Here is a 17,724-nt window from a genome sequence, read left to right on the forward strand (position 1 = left end):
TGTTCATCAGAGTTTTGACGTATTCTTCATATAGATCTTCCACATATTTTGTTAGATTTACACCTAAGTATTTAACTTTTTTGGTACTAATGTCAATGATTTTTTTTTTTTAAATTTCAAATGCCAATAGCTCATTCCTGGCATATAGGAAAACAATAGATTTCTTTATATAAATCTTGTACTTCGCAACCTTCCCATTATTGCTTATGAGTTCCAGGAGTTTTTTTGTCAATTCTTTGGGATTTTCTACATAGACGACCATGTCATCTGTAAATAAAGGTAGTTTCATTTCTTTCTTCCCAATCCTTTTATTTCCTTGTCTTATTGCATTAGCTATGACTTCTATTACAATGTTGAATAAGAGGAATGAGAGGGGACATCCTTACCTTGTTCCTATTTTAGGGAGAAAGCATCTAGTTTCTCACCATAAGTATGATATTGGCTGTAGGGTTTTTGTAGATATTCGTTAACTAGTTCAGGAAGTTTCCCCTCTATTCCTAGCTTGCGGAGAGATTTTATGATGAATGCATGTTAGATTCTGTCAAATAGTTTTTCTGTATCAATTGATGATCATATGATTTTTCTTCTTTATCCTGTTGATGTAATGGACTAGACTAACTGACTTTCAAATGTTGAAGCAGACTGCATACCAGGAATAAATCTCACTTAGTCGTGGTATATAATTATTTTTATACATTATTGGATTCAATTTGTTAAACTTTTGTTGAGGGTTTTTACATCTATGTTCATGAAAGATATTGGTTTGTAGTTTTCCTTTCTTATAATATCTTTGGCGATTTTGGTATTAAAGTAACACAGACCTCATTGAATGTTTTAGGAAGTGTCCTCCTGCTTCTATTTTCTGGAATATATTGTAGAGAATTGGTATTATTTGTTCCTTAAATGTTTGGTCAAATTTACCAGTGAAAATATCTGATCCTAGTGCTTTCTGCTTTGAAAAGTTACTAATAATTGATTAAATTTCTTTAATAGATTCAGATATATTACATGAGCTTTGACAGATTGTGTCTTTCAAAGAATTGGTCCATTTCACCTAAGTTACCAAATTTGTGGGCATAGATATGCTTTCAATATTTCTTTGTTATGTCCATGGAATTGATAGTGGTTTTTAACTTTTTAAATTTATATATAATTCTATAATATAAATTTCGCCATTTTAAAGTATGTGCTCCAGGAATTTTTATCATATTCACTATGCTGTGCAACAATCACCATGACTTAAATCTAGAACATTTCCATCACCCCCCAATTAGCAGTCACTCTCCATTCTCCCTCCCCTTACCATGCAGCAACCACTAATCTTTTCTCTGTTTCTATAAATTTCCTCATTCTGAACATTTCATATAAAATGAAATCCTAAAATATGTGGTCTTTGGCATCTGTTTTTTTTTTTTTCCTTAGCATGTTATCTAGGTTCACCCAAGTTGTAGCATGTAACAGTACTTTTATGACTGAATAATATTTCATCGTATGGAAATACCATGGCTAGTTTTTAACTACTTCAATTTATGGACCAAGATTCATATTGGATACCTGGGGGCTACCAGCCCAGAGCCAAAGAAAAAGATAAGAGACATCGTCCTAGTAGTTTTCCCTTCTGCATGAGGGACAGTAAGTAATTAACTTGGCCTTGAGTTTCCTCTTTTAATAAAAAACAATTCTGCTTGAGTCTTGTGAGCTTAAATAAACTGCTGCCACTGCTACAAGCTACTATCCATGATGAAGTTCCCACTTCTTGCCAGGCACCGGACCAGACAGGTACTTGCATATGGAATGATCCTTCAGAGTAGACCTTTTACCCCCATTTACACATAAGGAAACTATGGCTCTGAGAGCTAAAGTCACTTTTTTCAGGGCCTGCAGCAAGGATGTCAACTCGGATCTGCCTAACACCAAAGCCCTCCTTAGCTGTCAGGTAACACCTAGAATTTTTTATCTAATTGCTCTAGTAGCAGGAATTCCTAACTTTTTTTGCTCTAGACTCATTTGGCAATCTGGAGAAGTTTTTAGACCCCTCTCCAGGATAACATTCAGTTTTAAATACACGAAATAAAATACATCGAACTGTAGAGGAAGTGAATTACACTGATATAGAATTATCAATTTTTTTAATAATCAGATTTGTGAAATGTTAATATATGCTCTCCTCATTAACACATTAAATAAAATCTAGCATGAGTGTAATCACTATTATCACTTTGAAGTAGTAAAAAACATAAATGACAGTTGCGGTACCTGCACAACTACAAAGTGATATAAAAACATCTGGATAACAAAACATCTGGACCAAGTCACAGGTGCTAGTAATATGACTATAGTTTGTTGCCTACATTCATAATGGAAGGAAACACTGAAGTTCAGTTAGAGGTGAATGCAAATAAAGATGTCATATGTTTCCCATCCAAGGCCACGAACCCCTGGTAAGAGTCTCTGCCATCCAAAGAAATGGGAACGTAATCAGAAAGAGGAGGAAAATCCCACCCCTTGCAGGGCCTTTTGGTGCCTTCAGATGTCTACTATATTCAGGAGTCCTGGTGTGAGGAGGGGTCACCTTCCTGCCCACTCTCCCTCTCTAATCCAGAATTCCTCAAGTCCACTTCTTTAATGGCAAGCTCCCTAAATGTGTTTTAGTTTCTCATGCTGGTCCCCAACTCGGTCTTAGTCTTACACATCCTCTCTGTCTCTAGACAGTTAAATATCTTTTAAAACAATCCCCTGTGAGGTTTGGGGAGTTTCTCATCTCTCATATCAGACTTCTCAAATGACTTCAGAAGGGCAGCCCCTAAAGCGGTTCCCCTGGGAGACGGGGAGGCCCCAGCTGAAGGTGTGGTGCAGAGGCACTGAATGAAGGCCCAGGGCACAGCCCAGCAAGGGGATGGGGGTGGGGACCGGGGGCACAGCAGCTCCTTGTGCAGAGAGCCACTGGCCTTCTTGCCTTGTGGGGGCTGGCTTGGGGAGAACAATAGGTTAAGCCATGAAACCTCTCTGTATCTATTTCTTTGCCCATAAATGGGAGATGGGTCTCTCCGCATTGGCACATTATAGGGTGGGGAATGGACAGCAAGAAGGCTTGACTATACCCTCAGACCAACCACTGGATATGCTCACCTCCAACACGATGAGAACCAGAAAAAACTCTCCAAGGAGCATCAAGAAGCAGCAGTGCTTTCCACACTTTACTGAAGACCCAAGGCACAAAATAAACACAGTTCCCCCCACCCCACCTCCTGCCTAGTGCATTTCTGAGACAGCTAGGGAATGGACGGTCTGGGCAGAGCCAGAGCTTAGATCAGATTTCCTCACCCCTTCCCATTCCTCTTCTTTAATCAAGGCATCCAATATGGGGCCCTTAGAGAGTTCTCCTCCTCTCTCAGCCTCAGTGTCTCCATAGATGAAGTGACTTCCGAAGGCCCCTCCAGCTCCAGTCGACCTAAGAGGGATGAAGGATTTCCCTTCCCAGCCATATCATCCCCATTTGTCAGCACCAGGACAGCTGCCCCAGCTGCTGCAAGTCCCGGGGCTTGAAGACCACTCTGCTTCCTGTCTAACCACCGTGATAAAGGTGTAGGGAGCACGGGGCGGGGGGAGAATGACAGGTGCAGGGAAGCCCAACTCCACAGAAGCACATGCCCCAAGTTACATATGTGACCAAGATATGACACCTGTTTCCATGGTTCCCCAGACCTGCCTCCTCACCACAGCAGTGATTGGGGTGGGGAGAGAAGGTGGCAGAGGCAAGAGGGAGAGAGACAACAGAGGATGCATGGGAGGGGGTAGATTGATAAGGAGGAGGCTTGAAGGGCAGGGCAGAGCAGAAATACCCAAAAAATGTCCCGAGGCTGAGACAGATGAAAGGGGTTCAAAAACAAAAACAAAAAAGTCAAAATGTACACCAGCAGCCCCAATGTTTCCTGTTTTTCTAACAAATCACCAATGATTTCCAAGAAAAGCAAGTTGTGCTCTGCTCAGCCCTGGGCACAGCCGCAGAATTTGCACATCTGGCCTGTGCTTCGAGAGCACACGGCAGGACCGGGCACAGGATGTGGCAGAGTCTCCGAAAGGTCTGCAGCTTGAAGAGGCGCAAGGGCACAGGCCAGGAGTGCTTGGGGATCCACTGCTTGCCTGCTCCATCAGTATCCTCAGGACCCCCAGGAAAGCAAGAAGATTCCCTGGTGCTTAGATGAACCTTTTGAAAACTCATATGGATGGGCTTCTCCAGGCTCATCTGAATTCTCTGAGAATTTCCAGTCGGCAGGGTTTGGGGGCTCCAGGGAGGCCCAGTGGTGTCAGGTGTCCTGAATGCCTGGGAGTAGACAGCCCAGGAAAGACAAGACACCCTACACCTCCGCACAAGTGGGCCCCTGGCCATCATCCCTCCCCACTCCATCTCAGCTTCTCTCCCTCTTGCTGCTAGGGTCTCACAGGGTCCTGGGCTCTTTCAATAGCCCCTGGAGGAATCGGTAGACCCCAGAGCTGGGACCAAAGATTATAAGTCTCCTCAGCCCAGGACCCCCACCCCTTCTCGCTTCAGCCACCTGCTCCTCTCACAGCCTCCCCAAGAACCACACCCTGCCTCTGCCCGCTCAGCCCCTTCCAGGAATACACAGCTACCCCCAGGAAAGCCCATCTCTGTTTCCACTCCCCACCCCACCCTGTGCCTTCTTTCCTCTTTCATTGGTAACCAGAGCCTCCTCCTCAGGAATGCCTCTCCCCACTCCTGCTGCTTCACCAATGCCTTCCCTGCCCGCTCTTCCCGATGGGGAGCCAGGGGTTTGCCCACCCAGAAAATTGAGCTATTGAGCTATCTTGCCTTACCCATTCAGGCTGGGGGAATTTGGGCCTATATAGACCCAGCCTGCTGAGGCCCCACTGAGCCCCATCAGCACACACCCTCCCTGGAGGCAAGGCTGGGAGGCAGGCTGTGGGTAGGAGTCATAGATGGACGAAAAGGAGACAGAGAGCTCAGCCTCTATCTGCCTGTAGCCTTATTCCCATTTGGCTGTTACTCCAGTGGCCAGACCATATCCTCAGATCAATCACACACACACACACACACACACACACACACACACACACATACACACACATATTGTGCTGAACCACTTGAAAGTAAGTTGCAAGTTGCAGATATTATGACAAAAAAAAATAGATTGAATCATATTAAACAGGAGCACATGTTATCAAGTTCATATGGTTCGTTCTAATATTTTAGCATGCATCCCTTAAGAACAAGTACATTCTCCACCCTGAGACCATTATTAATTACACTTAGTAAAAGAATAACAATGACACTATGTCATCTGCTATGCCCCAGGGGCATACATACTCTTACAGAGCACCCGCCCTGTGCCTGACTGCCTGCCTTCTCCATGCCTAGGGGACCTCATCCATACAGGTGGCAAGCAGTGGGAGGAAGGAGGCCACTGGTCCCAGCAACCATCTTACACTGAGAGTTTACACTGGACAGGGTGCAAAGTAGACATCTGAAAATCCACCACAGCCCAGCGACAACACAAAATGAGAAATTCTCTCCAGGGAAATACAAGGCACATTATGAGATTCCATTTTCCAAAGATGGTCACATTTCCCATTTCCTCTTCTACAGTGCAGCCTTGCTACTTCCCCATGAAGAGGTAGAATCTAATTCCCCTCTCCATAAATCTGGCTAGGCTTGTAACTGCTTCGACCAATAGATTACAGTAGAGGTGACACTGTGCGGCTTTCCAAGCTAGGTCATTAAGACGATGAAGCTACTGCCTCATTTGCTAACACTGGCACTTGGAGCTCTGAGCTGTCCTGTAAGTAATCTGACCATTCATCTGAATGTTGTCATGATGCGAGGAAGCCCAAGCCACATGGAGAGGTCCATGTAGGCACTCTGACTACAGTTTCAGTCCCCAGCTGTACAAGCCTTCCCAGACATTGTTGAACACAGACAAGCCTGCTCTGTGCCTGACAACCCACCTTCCCCATGCCTCGAGGACCTCATCCATACAGGTGGCAAGCAGTGGGAGGAAGGAGGCTGCTGGACCCAGCAACCATCTTACCTTGAGCATTTACACTGAACAGGGTGCAAAGCAGACACTGTGCCCTGCCCAAATGCCCACAGAATCCACGAGCATACTAAAATACTTAGTCTTCTACCACTGTATTGTGTAATTTGTTACACAGCAATAGTATCTGGAACATACGTACTTGGTATAGGCCTCACACTTTGACAGAGACCAGGCCATAGGGCCAGGAGCGACCGACCATGTGTTCAGAGAGAAAGCTGCTCAGAAATGGGTGTCAGGCAGCTCATATAATCACAGCAATTCTGAGGTGAAAGAGCCCTTAAAGGTTGTCTAACCTAAATTCATTGACTCAAATAAAGTTTTCTTACTGAGTGAATATGACCACAAGATAATTTGCTAGATGCTGTGGTAGATCCAAAGATGACTAATACACTATCTCTCATTTCAGATATTAAGCTCCACTGATGCCATCATGGAAGTTGCCACATTCTGAGGACTAGAATGACCACAGCAACACACCAGGCATGCTCCTGCCTCAGGATCTTTGCACTTGCTATTCCATCTGCCCGCAGTGCTCTTTTCCCAGATGTCTACTTGGCTTGTTTCCTCACCAATTTCCAGTATTTATGTTATGTTCTCAACAAGGCCTTCTGGCAAACCCCACCTCTGGTACATCGTGCTTTATTTCTCTATCCCTCTGACAGCAACGGACACACAAAACATTGTTACTTATTACTTATCTTGTTTATTATCTGTCTCTCTTCTCCAGCCCCATTAAATTGTAAACTCCATGAGGGCTTAGAAGAGTGCCTGGTACATATTTGCTGGATGGATGAATAATGAATGAATAAGTAACTGATACAGAGGTTTGAAGGAAGATAGCAGAGAGAAACACATGGGATCATACACAGAGAGCTTAACTGAAATGTGGATGTCGCTTTTCTCATATGAATCATAAAACTGACCCACGGCAAAGCCCAGGGATGCAGCATTTCACCTGGACAGTAGCTGGAGGTCTCATTATGTTAAAACGAGGTTGTCTGATAAACACTTGCTCCTCTGATCATCTCATGTCTTGGAAGGTTTAGGAAGCAATGAGGAAAACCATTTCATTTTTTTGGTCTTTGATTCCGACCAAGAATAACTAAAAGTTCGTAAAGCAGGAGTGAGGGGAAGATGAGAAAATGACCACATCACATCAAAGTTTGGGCTAATCATGGAAGAAAATGCTAGACATAGTCAGACATATAACTTAGATTTCAAGAAAGCAGATTTCTAAGAGGCCAGGAATCAGAGAGGATGGCGTAACAGGAAAAGAAAACTCTGAAAATTAAATTCTAAAGGCACAGTCACAGAGTTTCATGAGAATGTAGAGGGCTAGCATGACTTCCTGGGGCATGCACAGAGGATAGAAGCAAAGTTCCAAATAAGAATGGACATGAAAGAGCAAGAGTGAGCAGGTCACAAAAGAAAGGCTTGAGAAGAACACTGAAGACATCAAGAAGGGTCCATGGAGTTATCTTCAGAGCCGAAACTTGGAGAGATTAGGCTAACCACTCAGGACAGGTGGGGCAGTAGTCACAGATGCCCAAGAGAGAGCAGAACTGCTCCCATGCTATTCCCTCCATCTTTTTCCTCCAGGGGGATGATTTTCCTACGAGAAAGTATGGATCAAAGATGGTTTATTGAGTCAAAAGCAGATGTGCATGGAGGGTCTATTATTTGAGGGACTTTATTGGCGGGGGCGGTGGGGGGGGGTGTCCAGAAATCTCAAGGAGCTCATGGCCAGAGGGAAAGATGGGCTCCTGAGAGGAGTATTAGGAACTACAGCAAATACGAAAAAGACAGACAACCGGATAGAAAAATGGGCAAAAGGCTTGAATAGACTGTTTACAAAAGAAGATATCCAAATGGGCAATAAACATAAAAAGGTGCTCAATTTCATTAGTCATTACATAAATGCAAATTCAAACCATGGTGTGATATCACTATACACCCACCAGAATGGCTCAAATGAAAAAGAGTAAAACACTGTTTGTGAGAATGTGAAGCCCTTACAACTGCAGGTGGGAGTGTAAACTGGTACAGCCAATTTCCAAATGGAAAACCATTTAGCAGTACCCACTAAAACTGCATACCCCATGATACAGCAATTCCACAACTAGGAATGTACTCCTAGGACATGAACTAAAAGGACATGTGCCAGAAACTTCACAGCAGCATCATTCAAAATAACCTTCAAACCAGACACTACTCAATGGGTAAGGCATCCCAGTGGAGGTTAATATGAGACAGGTGCAATAGAAACTTGGAGGAAGGAGAAAATCAATTAGCAAAGTTTCTCCAAGAGGATCACTCCTGAGAGAACTCTTCAGGAAGGAGAAGTTGCCCCAGGATTCAGGCACAGTGGTGAGAAAATGGACAGAGGCAAGAGGCATGAGCCAGCATGGTTCCTTGAGGAAACAGCTGGGTGTTCAGCCCCAGTGCAGGATAAAGTATGACATGGGGCACAACGGGAGATTAAGCTGCACAGGCTGGGGTGGCAGATTGCACATGGCTTTAAATGCCAAGCAAAGTGCTTAAGGGTTTACTCAAGGACCATGTGGAGCTATTGCCAAATGTTCGACTGGTGAATGATGCATCGGCTCGGGGATTTAGAAGTCGACAACAGCAAGGGGGTGAGGGGGAGACTGAGGGAGAAGGTCCAACAGAGAGGGCCCTAAAGTCAAACAGGGAGTTCACTGCTGAAGACAAGTTGAGGGTTGCAGATGAGGATAAATACATCTCAGAGTCATAAAGAAACTTGAGGTTGTGAAAGGGAACTGCTACTGATAATCTCTGAAGAATCAGAGAAAATGAAAGATGTACAAGAGAGACAGAGAGTGAGATAGAGAAAAATGGAGACAGACACTAGAGAAGGCTAGTGTCTGGAAACTACAGTCTCTGAGCCCACCAGCCCCCTGGCAACATTCTCTACACATATTAAGAAGCAGTTCGTGAACACTCAGCAAGGGATCTAGGAACCACCAGAGGCAAGAATGGATTCACTAACTGAACAGGTAATACACAAAAATGCCACAAAAAGAGCATACCTGAATTTTAGGAAACCTTACTATAGTCTCATGACCATGTAGCAAAATGTGAGCCGAATGGTAACACAGACAGATGGATTCACCACTGGCTTAATAACTTCACCCAAATGAGGATCTTGATCTGCAGGGAATCTCTCCTAAAATGCCAGAGAATTCTGTTTTTCGATCTTTTAATTTAAAAAATTTGTGGCAAAATATAAATAACATAAGATTTCCCATTTTAAACGTACAGTTCTGTGGCATTAAGAACATTTGCACTGTTTAAAACCATTACCACCATTACCTCCAGAACTTTTTCATCTTCCCAAACTGAAACTCTGTACCCATTAAACATCAACTCCCCATTCTCCCTCCTCCCAGCCCACTGTAACCACCATTCTACTTTCTGCCTCTATGAGTTTGACTCATAAGTACCTAATATAAATGGAATAATACAGTATTTGTTCTTCTGTGTCTGGCTTATTTCACCTAGCATAACATCTTTACGTTTCTTCCATGTTATAGCATGTGTCAGAATTTCTTTCCTTTTTAAGGGTAATTAATATTATTCCCTTGTATGTATACGCCACATTTTGTTTACCCATTCATCTGTAGATGGATATTTGGCTTGATTCCACCTTTTGGTATAGCGTGCCATTTTTTTAATGAACAGTTTTCAATAGAACTTAGAAGGCATGCTTATTGCACAACAGAAGGGATGAAAAAAATCTTTATATATATATATATATATATATATTTTTTATATATATATATCTTTATATATATATATTTTATATATATATATCTTTATATATATATTTTATATATATATAAAAATCTTTATATATATATATTTATATATTATATATATATATATATTCCTTCTGAATTCATTCTCCCTTCTTCTGTAGTAATATTTTTAGAAATTTTAGATTACATTTCTCAGATTCTCTTATCGCTAAATGTGGCCATATGACTCCATTCTAGCCAATGAAATATGAGTAAACACTGACGGTTACAATTTCCAAATGCTTTTAAATGGAAAAAGCATACCTTCTTCTTTTTCTTTCCTCCTCCTGCTAGCTAGAATTCAGATGTAATTGTAATTGCTAGAACAGCCAGCATGGGCCATGACATAACAGCTACATGTTGAGGAAGGAGGAGCAACAAGAAAGAAGTAGCATAGGTTCCAAACTTACGAAGATGTCATCACTTATTCACTTATTCTCAGACTGTTACATGAGGGAGAAATTAACCTCTATCCTGTTTAAGTGGCTACTATTTTGGGTCTCTCCGCTATAACAGACATACTAATATACTAACTAATTTTTCAGTCAACACTGAGTTAATCTATGAAGCAAAATTATGTTTTTGTTTGTCTGCTACTGTGTCATTTAGATACAGCTAGTGGGATTTTCCCCAAATTTGTGGAGTATGTTTTATGGTCTGACCTTAGATAGAGGCCACATGGTGTACCCAAAATTCCCTTGTAAGGGGACAGCTCATAAAGGCTGAAGTCATCCTCCAGAAAAGTAACATATACTCTCTGTATGGCATACCCACCTCTTTGTATCCTACTCTGGGGCAGCAACAACAGAGATCAAGTCATTTAAAGGCATTCTTTGGAGCAAACTGAGTTGGCCAGTAGTGAAGCAATTCAAGTTGAGAGAGTACTGTTTTGGTAAAAGAATTGGAGATAATCTCTTAGTGGTTAATAAGAAGGTGCCATGAAAATAAAGTATGGGCATTACCAAACTTTTCCTTCTTAAACAAGATCAAATAGTTTAAAGAAAATAATGTTCCCAAGACAAAATTCTGGAGACAATAAAAAGATCGATGATTGCCAGGGGCAGGGAGAGAGGAAGACATGAATAGGCAGAGCACAGAGAAATTTTAGGGTAGTGAAGATATTCTATGGTATTATAATGATGGATATTTGTCATTATACATTTATCTAAACCCATAGAATGTACAACACCAAGAATGAACTCTAAGGTAAACTATGGACTTTGAGTGATTATGATGTGTCGATGTAGGTTCATCGTTGGTAAAAAAAAATAAAATAAATAAATATATATATATATATATATATATATATATATATATATATATATATATAATTCTGATGAGTGATGTTGATAATGGTGAAGGCTAAGCATGTTCAGTGTCCAAGGTTATATGGGAAATCTCCTCTCAATTTTGTTGTAACCCTAAAATTGCTCTAAAAACTTAAGTCTTTATAAAAAATAATGATGATGTTCCCACCTCCACATACTGAGCAGATCTTAGGAATACACAACCAACAATAAGTAATCCTTCATTTTTAAAAATGTTGGATGGAACAGAACTCTCCGAGGTGACTGAGCTCTGGACCCAAGGTGAAACTGAACTGTGGCTACAACCTTCAGTATATTCTTGATGAAAACCCAGTAGAGTTGAGCCATGACCCAAGAAGGGGCATTCTCAGTCAGATACAACCATCTCAGAGAAGAATGTTGAACCATAATTGCCTTGAGCCAGAGATGGGAGAATGCAATGTCCACTGGATCCAGAATATGGTCCCATACTGAGAGCTTACTTCTATCAACTCTCACAGTCTCCATCATCTTGTTTTTCTAGCTGATTCAGGTATCTTCTAGGACAACCTCCTCTTCTGACCCCCAAACAGCTCACGTGCCTTGGACCTGAGCTCTTTAGCCTCACTAGTTCAGAAATGTGTCTTCTTGATGCCACACAAAGTTCGTCCTTGCTCGACGTCTCATCACCCTCCTCAACGCCACCCCTCAGGCCAATCTCTCTCTCTCACTCATATAGGAGATTTTTTACTATCAGTTTCTTTAAAAGGCCATGACCTTATCCTTTTTCTTCTTTTGCACTTTATGGGAAACCTCCCTACACAAAACAGTATTATCACACCATGGCCCACAGGCTCACATGCTGACATCACAGGAGTCCTTTGCACCTCTGCCCTGCAGCTGGGCAGCTCTTGTTCTTCATTCTTCTCTAACGAGTTCAGAAAAAGAATTAACCACAGAAAACGACCTCTGGTCATTAAAACTCAGGCGGTAAGGGTGAGCACCATCTTTGGATCATCTACTCTTGGACTTCCCACTCACCTGAGAGGGAACACAGAGTATTCCTCTCCTCAGGACCAAGAGAGCCTGAAGCACTTTGCCAGATCTTTCCAGCTGCTCATATTAGGAATGGAGATAGCAAGGGGCCCTGGAAACAAGCTTGTGTTCTTGTGGGTGCCATAGCAGTGGTTCCAGGCTGGTGGGTGGGTGCCCCAGGGCTGCCAAGGCCCTCTGAGGAAATAGGGAGGCCAGTCTTTGCCTCCTTAGCTCATTTCTCAGGTGTGTATGAAGAAGACATAACTCTCCATCTTGAGTGAACTCTGAATTGGAATGAGAGGTTTCTGTCCCCAGAGAAGTCCTTTCCACCACTCTCTCCCTACCCTAGAAAGTCCTCTTTCCTCTCCCCTTCAAAATAAAACAAAACAAAACAAATCAAAACACTGTCTTTTCTCCATGCCCCCTGCTTGGGAAAAATAGAAGAGAGAGTCCTTTTTTGCTCTAAATAGTTCTACATTACACACATAGGGCCACATTAGTGAACAATGGTTTAAAAGCTGTAAAGGGCAATATGCAAATTGATAATAATTATTAGTAATGCTTTCTTTTCTCCCAATTTAAAAACTTGAGTTCTACATTTTCCTTGACCTCCTCCAGGGTCAGTATGGGCAGGCACCTCCTGGGGATCTTTGAAGAATCCCCGGAAATCCTCCAAGCATTTCTTTGCCCCACTCCCCCTGAAAACACAGCTCCTGATTGCCCCACAGCAGGCTGGGCAGGCGGGACAGGAAGCCCCTCTACCTTGTAAACACCATGTTGCAAACAGATACTTCCCCAGGCTCCTGTAAAGCAGAGGTCACCAGTCTGGGAGTGGCTTATTTGGGGACAGTTCCCCAGGTCTTACGCCTGTCAGACTTAGTGAACTGCTCATCATAAATCTGACTAACCTGGAGAATGGGAAGAGATTCCCAAGGAATAAAGGCTCATGGGGTCTAAAGCAGTCCAGAGGAGGACATCTGCCTTGCTGTGTATTGAAGGGCAAAGACACATGGTTCCGCCCCTTCAAATGCCCATAGAAGACCAATGAGGTGCCTGCAGGGTGCAATCCCTGAGGGTGAGGATGACTGAACCCCAGAAAGATCTCAGACGGAGGGTAGCCAAAAAATCCAAGGTTGAGGGCCAGGCCTCCTCTGTGCTGGCTGCTCAACCAGGCAATTTTTCATTCAGCAAACGCCAGTGGAGCACCCAACATTGGCTCTGCTAGGCACTGGGGAGTCAGTGCTGGACAAAATGGCAGGGAAGTTTTCTTCATCAGGAGTGGGATGAAAGAGGAAAGAGCACACGTTAAGTCTTGGGGAAAGTGAGTCAGGCAGTCTGGCTGGGGGAGAAGGTGAAGATTCATGGAGACGACTGAAAGAGTGGGACTTGGCTTTGACACTTGGACAGAAGACCAACGTTCTGGACTTTCCCTATGAGGTGCATCAGCATCGAAGGCTTCTGAACATAGTGATGAAGGAGTTTTCATAAGAAGAATCTCCTGCTGAAGCTAGGAAGAGACTGTGGCCGGAAGGCCCACGAGCAGGCATACAATGACGAAAGCCGGATTAGGTGGCAGAATGAAGAATAGGGAAGTGAGAGAAGCAAGAACCCTAAGGAAAGAAGCACCATCGAAGCTGATGAAGGAGACTAGACTTTGGGTGGTGAGCACACAATGCAATTTACAGATAATGTATTATAGAATTGTACACTTGAAACTTATATAATTTTATTAACCAATGTTACTCCAACAAATTTGGTTTTTAAAAAACTGGCTGGATAGGAGAATAGGAAGGTGAAGGGCAGACTCAGAGATGATGCCAAGGTTTCAAGACTGGGAGTCTGGTTTCACTAGAGACAAAATGGGGAAGTCTGCAGAGGAAGCCTACTTTGTGGAAGAAGAGTTGGGCTCTGGACATATGTTGAAGATGAAATAGTGAAAATAACCAGTATGGACTTGGAGACAGGGTTTGGGTGAGAGAGACAAGCATATTGAGTATGACAAGAACAGGAGTCTGCAGAGGAACAGTGGGAGGTGTAAGTAGTGAGAAAAAAGGCTCCAGGTGAAAGTGTTAGGCAACAAACGCTACAGAAACTTCAAAGAGAGATGCAGGTTGGGAGAAGGCCATTGGCATTTGCCATTACAAAGCCACCAATGACCTTAGATGAAGCCATCCAAAAGAGAAGCATGGGCAGAAGAAAGCATGACCCTACTGTGGTCTGAAGAAGGATTCATAGTCACTGGTCGTCCTGCCATAAAAGGGGCACCTTGAGGGAAGGAGTAAGTCCCCTCTCTGCTCAGCCCATCTGACCAACTTCTACAAATCTAATCCTGAAGAGTAGACTTTGAAAACTCATAGGATGTCAGAAAAGTAGAGTCCATTTGATCCAGGAGGGAACAGACTCAGAGAGATGAGGAGGTAAGCAGGGAACAGTTAGGACCAGAGATCATATCTCCTATTCCCTTCATGTAGTCTGAACATCACAGCACAGCCCCCTATGTTTTCTTAAGCACAATAATAGGCCAAGGAAAGCTCTGAGCTTTTAGTTTTCTCAGAACGAAAGTCCCAAGATGTCAGTACAGAAGTGAATGCAAAATGCAAAGGTCTGTGAAACATTGGCTTGAAAACCCCAAGAACAAGAGGCCATTAATTCCCAGCTCAACGTGCAGATTGGGTAGGTTGACCTCGAGAGCTTATCTGGGTCAGCCACATAGGAAGGCAATTCTGAAGTGGAGCTCAATTAGTGTACTTCACTAGGTACTGGGAGAGCGAGAACAAGAGATCTCAAGAACAGCTCATGCTCCAGCATAGGATAGGGGTGAGGGTTCCTGCATCCAGTGATGGCTCCAAGGTTGCTCATCACGAATGGCTATGATTTTCTAAACACCAAATTGCTCCTGCTCTGAGGGAACGAGCGGTGAAGCAGGGCTATGGGATTTGTGAGGGAACTTCCCAGCTTTGGGATTTGTTTATTCAAGGCCACTGAACTTCTTAAATTAAAATTATGTTCTCAGAACAAACAATTTTTATACAACCTGTCAGACACAGCCACTATGATTTAGAGAACTAGAGACTCTTAGAAATGGAGTGATCTTCGTCTTCATTCTCACCACCATCATTTCTCCATCTGACTTGTATTTTCCCTGAACACTTTCCCCGACAGGGAACTCACTCCAACAAGGCCACCTATTCCATTGTTGATCTGCTCTGGATTTCTCCAAAATCTTCCCTGTAGTGAGCTATAGTCTATTTCCTACAATTTCCCTTCATTAGTCCCTTTTGCTTCCTGGAGAAAGACCTCCACAGAGTAGGTCTTCACCTTTTCCAAAGCATGCTGCCCTTCAAACATCTGAAGATAGATATTACTTCTCCCTTGTGTCCTTTTCCTAGAGGTAAACATCTCTACCTCTTTAACCATTTCGTATTATAGCATCACCATTTTGGCTACCTTTCTCTGGGTATAAAGTGGTTGACCAGCATCCCCATTAAATGCAGTACCTGCATTAAATGGAGTTAAACTGCACTCCAGATGGCTCTAAGCAGCTCGGTGTGGAAATGGACCAAGAGTCAAGATGGCTCTCAGTTCTGGAGCACTGAGGTGATAGGTATATCCCTGGGATGACTGAGGAAGGGAGAAGAGAAGAAGAAGGCTTGCGGAGTGGGAAACCAAGAATCTGGCAGCAGAGGACCTACAGACCAGAACCATTCACCCAACTTTCAAGAAACAGATCATTCCACTGTAGTATAAGCTGGCCCAGGGTACAAAAGGTGAAATGCATTCAGAATCACTTTGCAAAGCCAGCACATCAAGGCCTGTCAACAACAGCAAGACAGAAAGGAAAATACAAGCTGACCTTACTTATGAGTATAGATGTAAAAATTCTACATAGAATCATAGCAAATCAAACCTAGCTGTGTTAAAGGAATAAAACACCTTGACCAAATGGAGTTTATTCCAGAAGTGCAAGGAGGGGTCAATATAAGGAAGTTAATGATATAATGCATCACAAAAATCTATCTCGGGGTAAAAGAATACAAGAATTTCCTAGTAGGTGCTTAAAGAAGTATTTGACCACCTTAACTTCCATTCCTGCTTTTAAAAATCCTTAGAAACAGGGAACTAAAGCAAACTTCATGTGGTACCTGACTTCAAGGCACTAGGTCTCAAGAGCTGTGACCACATCAGAGAAACAAAGCCCTAAGCCTATGCCAGACCCTGAGAACTCAAGAGGCTGTGAATGTCTATGGCAAAAAAAAAAAAACAGTAGGGCAGCCATCTCTATCCTAAACCATCTCTATTGAGGTGAATAGTCACAAACACACATTTTCTCTTTCATTCCTGGCCTTAAATCTAGTTCTCTGGTTTGGGGACAAGAACAGAGGGCCTCTTGTAAGGACACCACTAGCAAAGGTAATGTTCTTTAATCAAATTGGAAATGAGTCGAATTCAAGACTTGAGAAATCCAGGAAGCATACGCATGACGGTGGCTCGGTGAGCGGTCGGGGAGCTCAGCTCCCTGCACGCTCCCTGGATATCTCACCAGTGAGTCACCAGTGACCTCCTCTGCAGTCTGCAGATTTCCATTACCTATTATCACCCCCAGTTTGCCTCTCACAACAGCTTATATTTCTGTGGAGCGGTGCTGGGAAGCATCCAAAGAAATTGGTGTAGAGAAAGTCCTGTTTTATGATGCAGGAATTATTAACTTGAGTTCCTCAGTTGACTGCAGAGGTCTGAGAAGACCCTGAAGTTTTATGCAAAACTTTGAAAGAGAGAAGGAGAGAAATCATGCATGCACATGCACACGTGTGCTTTGCGGGGAGATGGGGAGGATCTGTCACTTTTATCAGTTTTTCAAAGAGGCCCACTAGAGAGAGGAGAGGAGGTATCTGAAAAAATGCAAAGGAAAGGGCCTGCAGAAATAACCAACTCTCCCCCGATTCTGCCCTATGCTCTCCAGCTAACATGTTTTCCCATAGCTACCTCCCCCACCTCAAGGACTCTCCAGCTCACATCTGTTGATTCATAGCTTGCTATCCAACTAATGTTCTTATCTCTGTAGCTGTGTAGGAATAAGAAGACTGTGTAAAACTGCTTGTTATGTTACAATTAGAGCTCAGCCGTTGGATAGGAATATGCTGAGAAGGTGTCGGCATCAATAAGTGTTGCTTCCTACTTATAGCCTCAATGCCCTGTCTCTCTGTTCGAGAATCCTATAATAGTGCTGACAATGCCAAGGTCGCAAGACAAACGACCTGTAAGACCAGTGGTCTGGAAATTACTCCCCCGCTTGCACCCCACCACCAGAAGCTCCCCCACCCCATCCTAATAAATTCTCCTTCCTCTAACAAAGTTGTCTGAGTGTCCAATTTCCTCTGTCGGGTGTCACTTCCTACAACACACTATCTAGAGAGAGTTTGAAACTTGCCTTTAAGAGTTGTAGGTGTAGATGTGATCTAACGAACCCAGAAAATGCAACAAGGAGGCAAGTCACCTCAGTTAGCTTGC

The 17,724-nt window shown here is 43.2% G+C and overlaps 1 protein-coding gene across 6 annotated transcripts in view; it reads right to left on the minus strand.

Annotated features, from left to right (window-relative positions):
- Positions 1-17,724, minus strand: part of PIK3R5 (phosphoinositide-3-kinase regulatory subunit 5) — a 68,983-nt gene that overhangs the window by 46,138 nt on the left and 5,121 nt on the right. For 2 of the 6 annotated variants that reach the window (XM_039847337.1, XM_039847335.1), the window contains exon 2: positions 10,670-10,779. The exons of the other annotated variants lie outside the window; for them this stretch is intronic. The gene's annotated coding sequence lies outside the window, so the exon portion shown is untranslated. The remainder of the gene's footprint in view (positions 1-10,669; positions 10,780-17,724) is intronic. 6 annotated transcript variants of the gene reach the window in all.

This window comes from Pteropus medius, unplaced genomic scaffold, assembly GCF_902729225.1.
Source record: "Pteropus medius unplaced genomic scaffold, Ma_sr-lr_union100, whole genome shotgun sequence".
NCBI classification, from domain to species: domain Eukaryota; kingdom Metazoa; phylum Chordata; class Mammalia; order Chiroptera; family Pteropodidae; genus Pteropus; species Pteropus medius.